Below are 14186 nucleotides of genomic sequence, written 5' to 3'. Positions count from 1 at the left end.
GTATTTTGTCTGTATTGCTCAACATTTGAAGCCTGTTCCCTGGAATGCAGTAAGAGAAAGAACAGCTTTTTGTATGACCGTCAATACACTGATGACGTTCATCCGTTCTGCCCCTGACTAATATAGACTTGATGACCCGAGCTACTGATAATACGGGATAAACCCAGGTAAACCTGGCCTGAAAAGTCCTATCTTTCTACGGACCGGTTTTCTGGTCGCCGGAAATAAACAAAGCTTGTTAATCAAAGACTTTAAAATTCCTCCCAACATCTATCGGAGCTATATTTAATTACACCTGTCTTCTCACAAACACCGGCTTGCAAAATCGCTTGCCGTGATGATTGCTATGCGGAAACTACACCGTATTTAACGTGAATTCTGTTCAAATTATTCACAAACATCCTTCTTTATACGATTATAGGATTCTCTGTGTAGAGAAAAGAGCGTTGTTATACATTTAGTAACTGGGTTCAAAAATTATGTTTCTTGTAGAAAATACAATTTAAGGTTCTATTCAAACGAAAAACAAAGTATTTCAAAGCTTTTATTCCCTTCACTATACATAATTGGGGGGGGGGGGGGGATTCGCATGTACATTGCTAACAAATTCTTCTTCTGTAACTCGGTCTTTTGTAAATAACTTTTTGATATTAGCTTCCATTTAATTACATTCTGTTTTCTATAATTTTATTCGAGATGCAAAGCACAGTGAGCACTGTCGTTTGAATAGATAAACAGAGTACAACATATCATGTGCTACTGGCTAGTTTTCTATGTATGGTGGTTTTGGACATAGTTTAAACAAACTGTCATGTCAAAAACCGTATGTAAAAAACCCCATTTCTAAATTGTAAATACCCTTTAATTTAACATTATTGAAAAGCGAAACCAGTATTATTGACATCAAAAACAGCGCATTAATAAGATGATTAATAAATTTAATCGAATATAAATGGAACTTTTTAACTATCTTCTGTATCTGAAATATAGAAGACAGTATTGGCTTTGTGCGAATTTTCGAATTTCGACGGATTTGAACGTTTTGAGGTGTGCTGAGTCCATTTCCACCGTTTTCGGAAAATGTATGTGTGTCTTTCTGTCTGTATATGTGTCACCGCTTTTTTGTGGCGACTTTACAGCTTAAACTACTGCACGAAATTCGGTACACATATGTGCCCCCCTGTTAACTTGTGCTCTTCAGTTTTTCCTTTAAATAGGCGAAGGGGGGGGGGGGTGGAGCAATCGAACGTTTCTTCAGTTATGCGGGCCGGCTGTTATTCAGGAAGTAACTGGCAAAATCAAACAAAATTTGGTCCATATGTTGCGTTTAAAGGTTACAGGTGTTGATTCAATTTTGGTGCCAATATCTCAAAAGGGGATTGAGCAAGCGAATGTATTTTCTCGATTTTTGTGACTGCTATATCTCAAGAAATAATGAGCGGAATCGAGCAAAAATTTATCGAAAGGTAAACCTCAGAGGGTATAAGATCTGATTACATTCTAGCGCAAATAGCTTGAAAGGGGGGGGGGGGGGTGCAATCGAACGTTCTTTCTTGCTCATTAGTGCTATATCTCAAGAAATAATGCTACGTTTTAGTGAAATTTGGAACAAATGTGAATCTACACATGAACAGGCGTTGGTTCAATTTTGGCACCAATCGCTTCAAGGGGGGCTAGTTTTTGCCATTTTCTTTTGTGGGAATAAAAATAGCTTTATTAAAGCAACTATAAGAAAGATAAATCGCAATAGATTGTTGTCCGCGTATTTCACCTGATTTTAATTGTTGAAAAATCGGAAAAATCTGAATGATTTTAAAATTTTAATTTTTGGCACATAAAATATTTTTAATTAATTTTAGCAAGGCTATTGAAATAACTCAACTTTCGCTCTTTGATTCGGAAATAGGAACGGTCGTTAAGCTTTGCGTGCGCATTTTTTTTTTTTTTTTTTTTTTTTTGGAGGGGGGGGGATATTGCTTCCTTGTCAGGCATGGGGAGGGATCAGAATTTATAAGAAAGATAAAGAAGAAAGTTTCGTGATAGATACAACTACTAGTGTGAAATAACATTGTGACAAGAATGAATTATCCATATGTGTAAAGACGAGATTTGTTCTTTTTTTTTTTTCCACTCCTAACCTGACTCTATTATACAATAATAAACTTAATTTTTTGCTACATTTTATTTTTTAATTCTTTATTAAGTGTATTGCCTGAATTTACTAGCCTTTTTCTTTTTGCTTGATGAAGCAGCGGTTTCCAACATTTTTTGCCTTGCGAACCCTTCCACAAACTGTACGAGTTTAGCGAATCCCTTGTGCACTAAGTACGTGACAAGCACTCCTGCCCCCTACAGAGTAAAAATTGAGGGGAGGGGGAGGTTGAGAAAAAAAATATTGCAAGATGTAGAAGTACAAACATGCTACAAGCTAAAATGAGAGTTAAAACAAATTCAAGGGAACAAAGCCAGTGATAATTCTTTGAGTTTCAGCACACTTTAAAAAAATTCTTAATGGAATGCTTGTGGAACAAAGAATCTTCGAATTCCAAAGTTTGGCTCAAAGGCCTTGTCTGACAGTTTCAGTCTTGCATTATGTTCAGCATTTACTTTCCTTCCGCATTTATGTGCTGAAATTAGTTTTTCCCATGGGAACTTTGTCCGAAAGGGGTAATAGAATTTAAAATGTCTTTTCCTATCACAGCAGTACATTTATTCGTAACACTAAAACAGTCAATTAAGAAATGATCTTTAAAAATATCTTTCAGAGACAATGTCTCAGATGATCTTTTTTTCTTCCAGTAAAATCTAGTTGCTTGAACAGGATACACTGTGTACATTAATTGTATGAGTGCTGAAGAATTTTTTCTTCATTATGCTAAAATACAGAATAAAATGCGCAGTTATTTTCTATTTTATTTTATTTTTTTAAAACAATAGAAGCGTCTGCAATTAACTCAAATTATTAAATAAACGGTAAATTTTACCAATAAAAATATTTTTATGCTCACTTATTACAAGAGAGTTTTTCTACGCAAATTTCACAAGTTCCTTACAGCGCAAGTTTTCATTTCTTAATTCCATTAAATTTTTTACGACGTACCTCACTATAGCAACAAACAGCAGCGACTTATTGTGTCACTCGCATTTTCGGCGAAGCGCAAGAGAAGCACGATAGCTCTTCGTCGCACTCAAATGGTAAAGAAACTAACCATAGAAAAGTAAAGATGTTTCAAACGCTCTCAAATGCTCCATAGTCCATATAATGTTTCCATCAAATTCAATCGAATTTTCCAATGAAACGGAGAAAACTGAAGCATTGACATGCTTTCTTTTAAATACATTGCTTTCAAAAGTTTAACTATTTCGACACGGGCTCAATTCTATCATGCTCAACGAAAACGGTAACCCCCCCCCCCCGTCCCGTGCCTTATAATGACAGATTTAATTCTTTATAATAATATTTGCAAGTTTTCTAATATTTGTATCCAAAAAAGTATCAAATGTGCAAGAGACAAATGAATAAATGACGAACAAAAAACGCTTGAACTTGAAACTTCATCTCAATCTAACATTGTTAAATTTCCGCCATTACAATATTATTTTCGAGAACCCCCTTTGTAACTCTCGCGAACCCGCAGGGGTTCGCGAACCACCGTTGGGAAACGATGAACTAGTGCATCTACAGCATATACTACCATTGCGGGGAGAGCTCTTATTAACTGCAGTGTATAACTATGACAGCAAGTTTTGTGTAATAAAGTGAAGTCTGTTTTTAAAAAGTTTGAATTTTTGGCGGTAAGTGGAATTTTTTTCGTTTCTGCCTTGGTTAGTCATAAAGAAAACCTCACCGCTACCCTCAAAAAAAAAAAGAAAAAAAAAAAAAAAGATGATTAATTTGAATTCTGAAATTTTGAATTCAAATTATGTTTTTCGCAATCACGAGTTGTGACAGGGCCCTACTCATTGGGGGCTATTGTTTCTAGAAACAGCACCTGTCCCCCCAAGCCTACCCTTCCTCCTGGGCGGTTACGTGTGTATAGTTGTGCGTGTGTGTATATGTAGGCGCGCGTGCATGCATATGTAGGCTTGTGTGTGTGCGTAGACCTGTGCGTATGCACGTAGGCGTGTATGTGTGTAAAGGCTTGTGTATATGAGCGTGTGTGTGTATGTGTGTATGTGTAAAGGCTTGTGTGTATGGGCGTGTTGTGTGTAGGACATATGGACGCCATCGAACGGATGAGAAACGGATTCCAGGAGGCAGTGCTCGGAGCCGCGCCTGCAGAGGCCGGTGGGCGGTGGTGCTGGTGTCCCCGTCCCAGCGGAAAAAGGAACCACAACGCCAAGGACGGTCAAATGAAAGCAATAAGCAATCGTGATTGCTCAAAAAGAAAAAAAAAGTCATTTTTGTTGTCATATTAATTTTGGCTATATCAAGTAACCATGAGACAGTATATGCATTGTGATTGCTTGAAATTCGTTTTGTTGAAGTTATACGATTGAAATTTATATAACACTATCTTCATTGCCCAACGTTGCACGGTCAACTTGGAAAATAAAAGTTGCTTAAAATTACGCATATTCATCAATCAGGATTATATTAAAAAAAAAAAAAGAAATGCGGTAAAATGTAAAATTTGTGTAACTTGCGTAAATTCAACTTGTGGGAAAAAACGATTTCGTGGCCCAAAGTAAATTTAGACATGTTTGTATTTCTTGAAATACTGCAACAACTTTTAGAACAACCTATAGCTGTATCTATTTAATTGGATACAAATAGCTTTTGTGAAAGGTAGGGATGAGGGACATACCTCTGGCAATCACGCAGGGGCGTGCACAGAAATATTGGGGCCCGTCACAAATGACGTTTTCAGGCCCCGTTCCATTTACCCCTATATTTCACCTCTAGTTTTAAAAATATTGGGACCCTTCAGGCTCGGGCCCGGGCCAACAGGTGTCTCTCCCCCCCCCCCCCTTATGCACGCCCCTGCAAGCACGCGGTATGCGACGCAGAGCAAAAAGTGTTTTACAGAGCTTGTCAATAGCAATTTCGACAATAGGTTATCGCTATATAGCACATCCAGATCCATTTTGTGACGGTATTGCGTTACTAGAACGTACTTGGAACTAAATCACATGTGACTGTATTTAATTTCAAAGTCCAACATGTTGACATGATACATAATATTCCGTGCATACAAACCCATGATCATATATATATATATATATATATATATCCTTATATATTATTTCTGTAGCCTGTTTTTGGTTTCTACGCGAGATTTTCCTCAATTCTTGATCGATTTCTTTGATTTACACCTTATTTTAAAGCTTATTGTGCAGGCTACTGACGAAAAATAGACCCATGGTCTAAAAATTGTTTTTTCGGGCAAAAAAACCTGTTTTAAAGAACCAGAATGAGGTTTTTGGTTAAATTTATAACTTTAACTTGCACTGCTACCGACAGAGCTGAATAGCTTGATCGGCAGAGCGTTCGACTGGTAACCAGGAGAATGCGTGTTCAGGCCCACGTCCGGACAAGCTGCATCAAAAAATTAGAAAAATATCGCGCATTACATGAACAATGAATAACAACTATGAGAGCATACATGAGGTAGAAACACTCCTAGCTGTTATGAAAACTTGATGCAACACGGAGCTAAATTAATACTCAATTGCAAGGTTTTTTTTTATTTTTAAAGCTTTGGCTCTGGGAAGAAAATTAAAGTATAATGTAAGCGAAAATATAAGTATCAGGTTTAGATTTCAGACTACATTGGAAATGTTTTTTGTTCAGTAAAATATAATAAATCGTATGTCGAAATATAGATTCTTCTAATGAGTTTTTCACTCTTTGTACAAATAAAAAAAATACTACCTCAATTTAAAGGGTAATAGATATATTTTTCTTCTTTTTGCAAAAAAACAAATGGCGTATCACATTTTTACTACATTTGAAAAGCTACGCTTAAAAAAGAACTTAGTTCAAATTATTTTGTATTTTATCCGTGCTGTTAAATGATGAACACGTGCTGCCATCTAAGTCATAACGGTTCAAACAGCCTGCGATAGCAAAATTGTAAAAATTTTCAAAAATAAAAGCACTTCTCGGCAAGAAAAAAAATTTAAAATTACCTGTGGGTTTTTTTTTTTTTTTTTTCCCCGGTAGAGCGTTCGGCTATAAACTGTCTGAGCTTCGGGCCAGTTCGGGCTGTCCGACATAATAGCAAATTTATAGTAATATTACGCATTACATGTACTCATAACATACAACAGATAACACACGTAATAAAATAAATGCAGTGGGAATGCTATTTGGTGTTTCGACTCCTTTATGCAGGGTACAGTTATCATTCAGGTAAGTTAACTGCTAATCGAAGGGTGTTCTTCCCTTTTTTTTAAAGCTTTGACTCCGTCCAGACCACTGAGCACAATGTAAGCATAAAAAAGTATTAGATATACCTCAAGGGAATCCTTTTTGTGCAGAAAAACATTTTCATTGTATGCTGAAATGTAGATTTTTCTAATAGCAGTGTTCGAACTTTTGTACAAATGAAAAAATACTACGCCAAATTAAAACTACGAGTTTCAACAAGTAAATCTTTAATTATTTATTCGAATACGATATAAAACATTAAAATTATTATCAACTTCATTAGTAAGAAATCATTTTCTACTCTTCTGTTTTCGACTGAAAAAAAAAATTGTTTACGTTCGAAAAATTACACTTAAAAAACGGACTCAGTTCAACTGGTTTTGGTTTTGAATTTTAAGTGTTCGATTAAAAGAAAAGCAAGTGCGGGCTTTTAAGCCGTACAGGTTAAAGAAGCCTGCTATGGAAAGTTGTTGAATATTCAAAAATAAAAACACTTATTTTTTCAACCGAATTTATTACTTCTCTAGAATGTTTGTTTCAATCGCTACGTGAGATCTTCCTCATTCTTTAATCAAATTCCATGTTTTACGAATAATTTTAAATCGTATCATGCTGGCTAATGACAAAACGTAGACGCATGATCTTATTATATTTTTTTCGGCGAAAAACTTTTTTACTGTGTTTTATTACGCATTCCTTCAATGAATAGCATTCGAAAAGGAAGGCACAGTTGCTAGGCTTGTTGGAGCGTCGTACTGTTAATTAGAATGGCGCCAGTTCGAATTCGTGCCACTAAATATCTCTTCAATGTTTCTTTTTTTTTTCCGTCAGATGCTCACATGGGCAGGATTGTATTTGCCACAACCTGTTTTTTCACATGCAAAATTACTGATTTTTCACGTGTCACTCAGCCACACTTTTAATGATATTTATATTTGCATTGAAAATACGTTCAACCAAAAGGGGAGCGATGATCAAATTATCACAGCGTTGTATTTAACGAGGTTTTGTTACTAATGTCTTCAAATTACATGCCTTCTCTTGTGCGCTTACTTTTTTCGGTTTTTCTTTATAATATTCTTTCTTTGAAATTTTTAAAAAGCGAAATGCCTTATGAAACGATTCGAAGTACAGTGCGGAGTTCCGCACGGGTCGACTAGTATATATATAGTACTATTGTATAAATTTGACAAATTTTATGGTTTTATGGGGAGGGGGACTCGGCGACCAAGTTAACAAGGAGCCCGCCTTGGCTCTCGGCACCCCTGCGCTACACAGCTGGATGGGAGATCTTCGCAGTTATGATATTTTAAATTCTCCACTGCAATTGATAGATTAAAGTAGTTTCCCCCTAACTCTTTTGAGTAAAGACAGCTTTTTGGAACTAATTAAGAGCCCCCGAATTAAGACATTGCCCCCCCCCTCAAACATCCTCATTCGGGGACAACAGGACAGAATGCGTAAAAATGTTTTTATCCCGCGCAAAACGAGACGTATGGTCACTTTATTGGCTGTCGTCAAAATTAAATAATTAAAAAAAAAAAAAAAAGACATGCATTTAAAAAAAAACTTCCATACATAAACAATTTCTGAAAAAAATTGTCTAAAACCTAATATTTTCAAATAAGAATTCGAAACAATCCACTTACCAAGCATGTCAGTTTGGAATACCTTGAGTTCCAACTTTTCGTGGTTGATTTGTAGTTTTCTTCGTTTGACACTGAATTGAAGGAATATATTTCCTACATCCCTTATCCAGTGCTCTTATCGCCTGAAAATTCCTCGTAGTTCTCGGAAAAACTTCACTCGAGAGCAGACAAACATATCCATTCACAGTTTGCTTACTAAAACTTGTTTTGGGAAGTTTGCTTTCACTTTAGCCTAACCAACACTTTATGCACTCAAGTTCAGTGGTAAAACCCACATTGTTTAGGTCAGCGCTTCTCAACCTCTTATGACCTTTGACCGCAGGACCAGGAAAAATTCGTTGAAATTATTTTATATTCTAAAAATTTCAAACCGATGAGGGTTTTTTTTAATAACAATTATTTGTTTATTTATGTTTTACAAGAAAACTTTTACTGAGTAGTTAAGAATTGCTACACAAGTTGATTGTAGAATTTATAATTTGGTTTACTTACAATAATTTTTTAATGTAACAATATGTAATTATTACACATAAGTGAGGGGTGCCCGCCCCCTAAGAGCAAGGACGCACCAACCCCCCAAATATCGCAAAGACGAAAGACCCCCACCCCAAAAGCAAGAGCCCCCCCCCAATGAGAAAAATACCCCTCAAAACAACCCCTCTAAAAACTTCAATGGAATAAATATTCATTAAATACAGGGGCGCCCCGAACCTAAAAATTTTGGGAAGGAGAAATTTTTAATGCACCGAAGCAAATTGCATTTTACCGAATGATTAAATGCGAGCAAGCACGTTGCACAACCCACATTATAGGAAAAGAAACATTAGGCAGCAGTACAATATTTGTTTAATATTGTAATACTGTCTCCAAAATTACCGAACCATCAGATAAAATTAGCCAAATAGGAAAATTTTTCGGAGGTCACTGTCACCTCTCGTGACCTCCCATCAAGGCATCCCTGATTAAGAAAACTACATGCAGAAAGATTGGATTTAAAACCCAATATTGCAGGCAGCTGACTGCGCCATTGAATTTTATTTATTTATTTTTTTGGGGGAGGGGGAGGGGTTGAGGAGTATTTTTCACTTTTGGGGGAATCTTTTTTTTTTTCGGGGGCACGCCCTTGCTCTTAAGGGGGTGGACACCCCTGCCATCATTCGCCCATCAGTTACACCCCAACAGGCAACAACACACGCCTCCTTCAAAATTTGTTTCGCGACGGCTTGCAATAATTTCCGCACCTTTTCTCCAAACCAATGAAATACAAAACCATTCCCGTTATAGCTCAAGGATTCCCAAACTGTGCGTCGTGACTCCCCGTACCCGTATACGCACATTTCAGTAGGGGAATGTGGTGCTAAGTGAAGTAGTTAAGATAACGAATCTTCTTCAAAATGAACAAATTAGAATTCTGTTTAGAAAATTGCTGTACACATAAAGAAAGAACAATGTAGTAAAATAAGAATTGCACTGAAGCATTATTTTTAATTTTGGCAGTAAATTTGTACCTTCAAAGAAAAAAAAGAAAAATTTCACCTTTTTTTTCATGGGGCGAAGTCGAAAAGAAATCATTTTTCGAATGAAATATGTTCTTTTTGATCATTAAAAAAATATTTTTTTAACAAATGAATGAGTAAATAAAAAGAAGAATGAGTAAATAAATAGATAATGAAGCAATAAATGAATTAATTCGCTCCTTAATTAATTAATGTGTGAGAAAAATAAATGATCGAATAAAATAGTGAATGAACAAGAAAATAAGTGAATGAATGAATAAATACGTGAATTATTAAATGAAGGAATGTAATTGAATTAATTAATAAATGGATATGTAAGTTATTTAATAAATGGTTGAGTAAGTGAACCAATTGAACTATTTCACTTTGCCCCGTATACGCTTGACTAATTGTACAAAGCTTTTAAAATACAAACAAGCTAAATGCTAAATATAGCACTGAATATTAGTAGGTGTTAAATTATTATTTAAAATGTTAGTAACAAGAAATTTTACCATTTAAAAGAAAAAAATAATTTTTGAGTTACAACTAGAGATGAAAACAGTCCGAAAAAAACCGGAATATTTCTGAAAAAAACAGAAAAAAAAACAGTTTTTTCCCAAGAGGTTTATTTTCGATCCGGAAAAATTGAAAATTTGAATTCCTTCAATTTTTCAGGAAGTTTAAATTGAAATTTTGAGCAAAAAGTGAGAAATTTCTCAAACTTAAATTCTGATGCTATTTCCTTTTCCCCACACCACCTCCTTGTATGTTAAAATACGGTCTATCTTTGCATTAATTTGCAAGCTGTTGCATGATAATATAATTTGCATATAGATCAGAAAGCATTGAGTACTTTTTTGCACAAAAATGAATTTTTTTCTCAAAATTTTCTTAATAAAAGCAATTAGGGGAACTGTTAGAGTTGAGAGTATATATACTATATTAGAGTGTCCCTCCCCCCCCCCCAAAAAAAAACGAAAGTTAGTTTATCAAGTCGCACACCCCCCTCTTATATTTTCCCTTTCATGTCAAAACCATTGTAAAAAAGTTTCATATAATTTACACAACGGCATCCCGTGTCGACTTGCACCCGAAAGTGTGAACCAGCCCTGTGTACTAGGCAGAATAAAAAAAAAACATTTTTTGGGAAGCAAAATTTCATATTGATAAAACGTGGCCCCTATAGCCCCAGAAAAATATTTAACCAAATTAAATAATATTTTGGTGTCCAGCAAGAGGTTTAAAATATATAATTTTCTTCAAAAAAAGTGATTTTTTCGATTTACCTGTTAATAAATTAGAAATGCATTTAAATAAAGTATCAAATTCAAAAATTATTAGCGAACGCATTTTCAAATCAACATTTGCAAATGAATAATAAAAATATAAATTATATAAAATGAAAAATTTAACTTAAAATTAAAAAAATCCATATTTTGAGCACCATGTGGGAGACTTAAATATAGCAAGAAACAAAAATTGTTTTTTTTTTTTCGCGCTAATTATCGATTCTATTGTTTATATTTTTCAGCTTGATAGCTTCCTAAAACTTACCTCACATGAAAAAAAAAAAAAAAAAAAAAAATTTGAATTCTGAAATTTTGAATTCAAATTATGTTTTTCGCAATCACGAACTGAGACAGGACCCTACTCATTGTAGTTATTGTTTCTAAAAACGGCTCCTGTCCCCCCCCCCCCCCCAAGCCTGTTTCTCCTCCTGGGCGGTTACGTGTGCATAGTTGTGTGTGAGCGTAGACCTGTGTGTATGCACGCAGGCGTGTGTATGTGTGAATGTGCGTGTGTGTAGGACATGGACGCCTCCGACCAGGAGAAGCGGATAGCTCAAAACCGGAGCAGCCGCGCCGCCAGCAGAGGACGGTGGGCGGTGGTGCTGCAGAGGCTTCTGTTCCAAGTTGAAAAAGGCACGGACACCAAAAACGGTCAAATGAGAACAATAAGCAATCGTGATTGCTCAAAAAAAAAAAAAAAAAAATATATATATATATATATATATATATATATATATATATATATATATATATATATATATATATATATATATATATATATATATATATATATATATATATACACATACATATATATATAGAAAAAATCGATTCTTTTGAAGAAAATTACAAATTTTAGGCCTCCTGCTAGACACTTAAATATTTTTTGATTTGGATAAATATTGTTGCGGTACATGTGGGGTTATAGAGGCAACGTTTTATCAACATGAAGTTTAAAACTTAAAGAATTATTATTTTTTTTGGTTCACACTTTCAATTCTTTTCATACACGGCACGGGTTGCCATTGTTCAAATTATATAAAACTTTCTTGCAATTTAGAATTCTTCAGTATAAGCAATACATAAGTCATTTCAATTCATCAAAATTTTGATCAAAACTTACCTTTACTTTCAAGGATTACCCTCAGGGAAAGTTTGTTTGCTTTAGTGTAGGGATGCGTCGTTCATGAACGAACGGATCAAAAAGGAACGAATCTTTAAAATGAACGAAAACGTTCGTTCAGCTAAAAAATGAACGACCGTTCTTCTGAACGGTAAAAAGTTTGGAACATTTTTATTGATGCACTTGTGATGAAATCCCCCGCCCCTTTTCTTGAGTTACATTCATCTTCAAATTTTTGACTGTCAATCAATCTCAAAATTCCAAGGGAACCACGACCTCTCCCAAAACTTTGTGATTGTAGGAATTTTTTTAAGCAGAAAAAAAGAAAGAAAATATTATGAGGCGATAGCAAAATTTTACTCATGTGTTTTACTTTCCAAGAAATTTAGGTCTTAATTGGGAGAGAATTTTTTTCCCTAATAATGATAATTTTAAGTGAAAATTGACTATTTGAGAGTCATGCAACTGTTATAGCTTGACCACGGAGATGTGAATTAGAAGCGGAAACAAATCGCTTCATTTTATAATCAAATGCTAATTTTCCTAAAAAAAAAAGATAATTTATAGTAATATTCCATGTAAAATAATGAACTAATTAATTAAAACCACTATTCGAATTTTCTCGTTCAATCATCAAATGGTGTGAATAAGCTTTTTATTTATGTTTTAAACAGTAGCAACTCCATTTCAAAAGTAGTTTGTAACTGCTGTATAAAAAAGAATAATTGCAGCTGCAGTTAACTACATTCTTAATAAAGTAGTTGTACAAAGAAAAAAAAAAGTAGTTTTTCCGACCAAAGTAATCTTGCTGGCATGAACCAGCAAGATCAGCTAGTAATAAAAACTTGACAGCTTGTGCTTTCTCGCAGTTAATCAGCCATCTCTCCATGGTCAAGCTATTTTTTTCTCTTTTCCTCCGCTTTTTTAGTAGTTTTATTCTCTTCTATTTTGCTCCCTGAAATTACACTCGAGTTCCAACCATTTCCGGAAGATTGAAATATTTTATTGTTAGCTCAAATCGTACTTGTTTCTTGGCTAAACTAAGCACACTTTGTGCTGAACTTAATTGGGTTGTTTCCGAAATTTTAAAAGTACTTTTTTCTGAAACAGCATGCTTAAAAACACAGGATATAACCATTCTAAAAATAATTTGATAAAGTTAAATATTTTTTAACAATTATTTTGATGAGCAGATTGAAATTCATTTTTTACGTTTCTGCACATATCACAAGTGATAAAATGGCATTAGCGCACAGCGCAAATTACCATGTCCAGGCAACGTGGTTGTCAGCAAAGCGCAAACATTTAGTGCGCCAATGGAGTACCACACCTAAGTACATCACTTGCGGCGTCAAAGATCGCGCCTTATTTCCAAAATCGGACTTTAAAAAATAAAAATAATAATAATAACTGTTGTAAAATAAGAAGTTTTTTTTGGCTCCATGTTATTATTATTTTTTTTGCTTATTCTCAGGGTTTGCCGATATATATCATGATATTTTTTCAGCTTCGGTATTTTCAATATAAAAATTACATCAATCATAGTAATATTATTCATTTATTATTAAAAATAACCAAAAAGTTATGTACTATTGTTTTATGATGTATTAATGCATCATTAATGTAACGTAAAGTAATATAATACTCCTTTTTTATTTTATATTTATAAAATTATTAGTAGTGTAACAATTTTAATGTTAAAAGTGCATAGTTAAATATTAAACGTTGGTCGAAAAAAAATATCTTATGACTCTGCAGACTAATGCATCTTCTTTTTGAATCATAAAACTGTAAAAGTAGTTAACAGAAGAAAAATGAGTAAAACAGCTAATGCTAAATTAAGTCCTTTAAAATGATAAAAATGTAAAATGAAATATTAGATATAAATAATGAGGAAACCTCAATTTTAAGTCTACGACTCATATTGTAATAATAATATAGGAAAATAAAGAATGATTTGAGGAATCATTTACAATTTTGAAGACTTAATTTGTGATTATTGAAAATATAATATCAGACATATATCAAATTATCTGATATATATCAAAATATCATGATATTTTCGAATCCTGCTTATTCTACTAATTTCAACGACCAAAAGTAGCACTTTTGACAGAAGGGAAACTACCTTATTTTTCATGCAACTTCTTTAAGCTTCCTTTTAAGTTTTCTTCTTGGATGCCATCAGCCATAGAAGCTGCCAACTTTGACAGATCAAAATTAGGAGACTTGGCATGAATAAATTTAACAAAG

This window comes from Uloborus diversus, chromosome 4 (assembly GCF_026930045.1).
Source record: "Uloborus diversus isolate 005 chromosome 4, Udiv.v.3.1, whole genome shotgun sequence".
In the NCBI taxonomy this organism is placed as follows: Eukaryota; Metazoa; Arthropoda; class Arachnida; order Araneae; family Uloboridae; genus Uloborus; species Uloborus diversus.
This window is presented reverse-complemented; position numbering follows the sequence as displayed.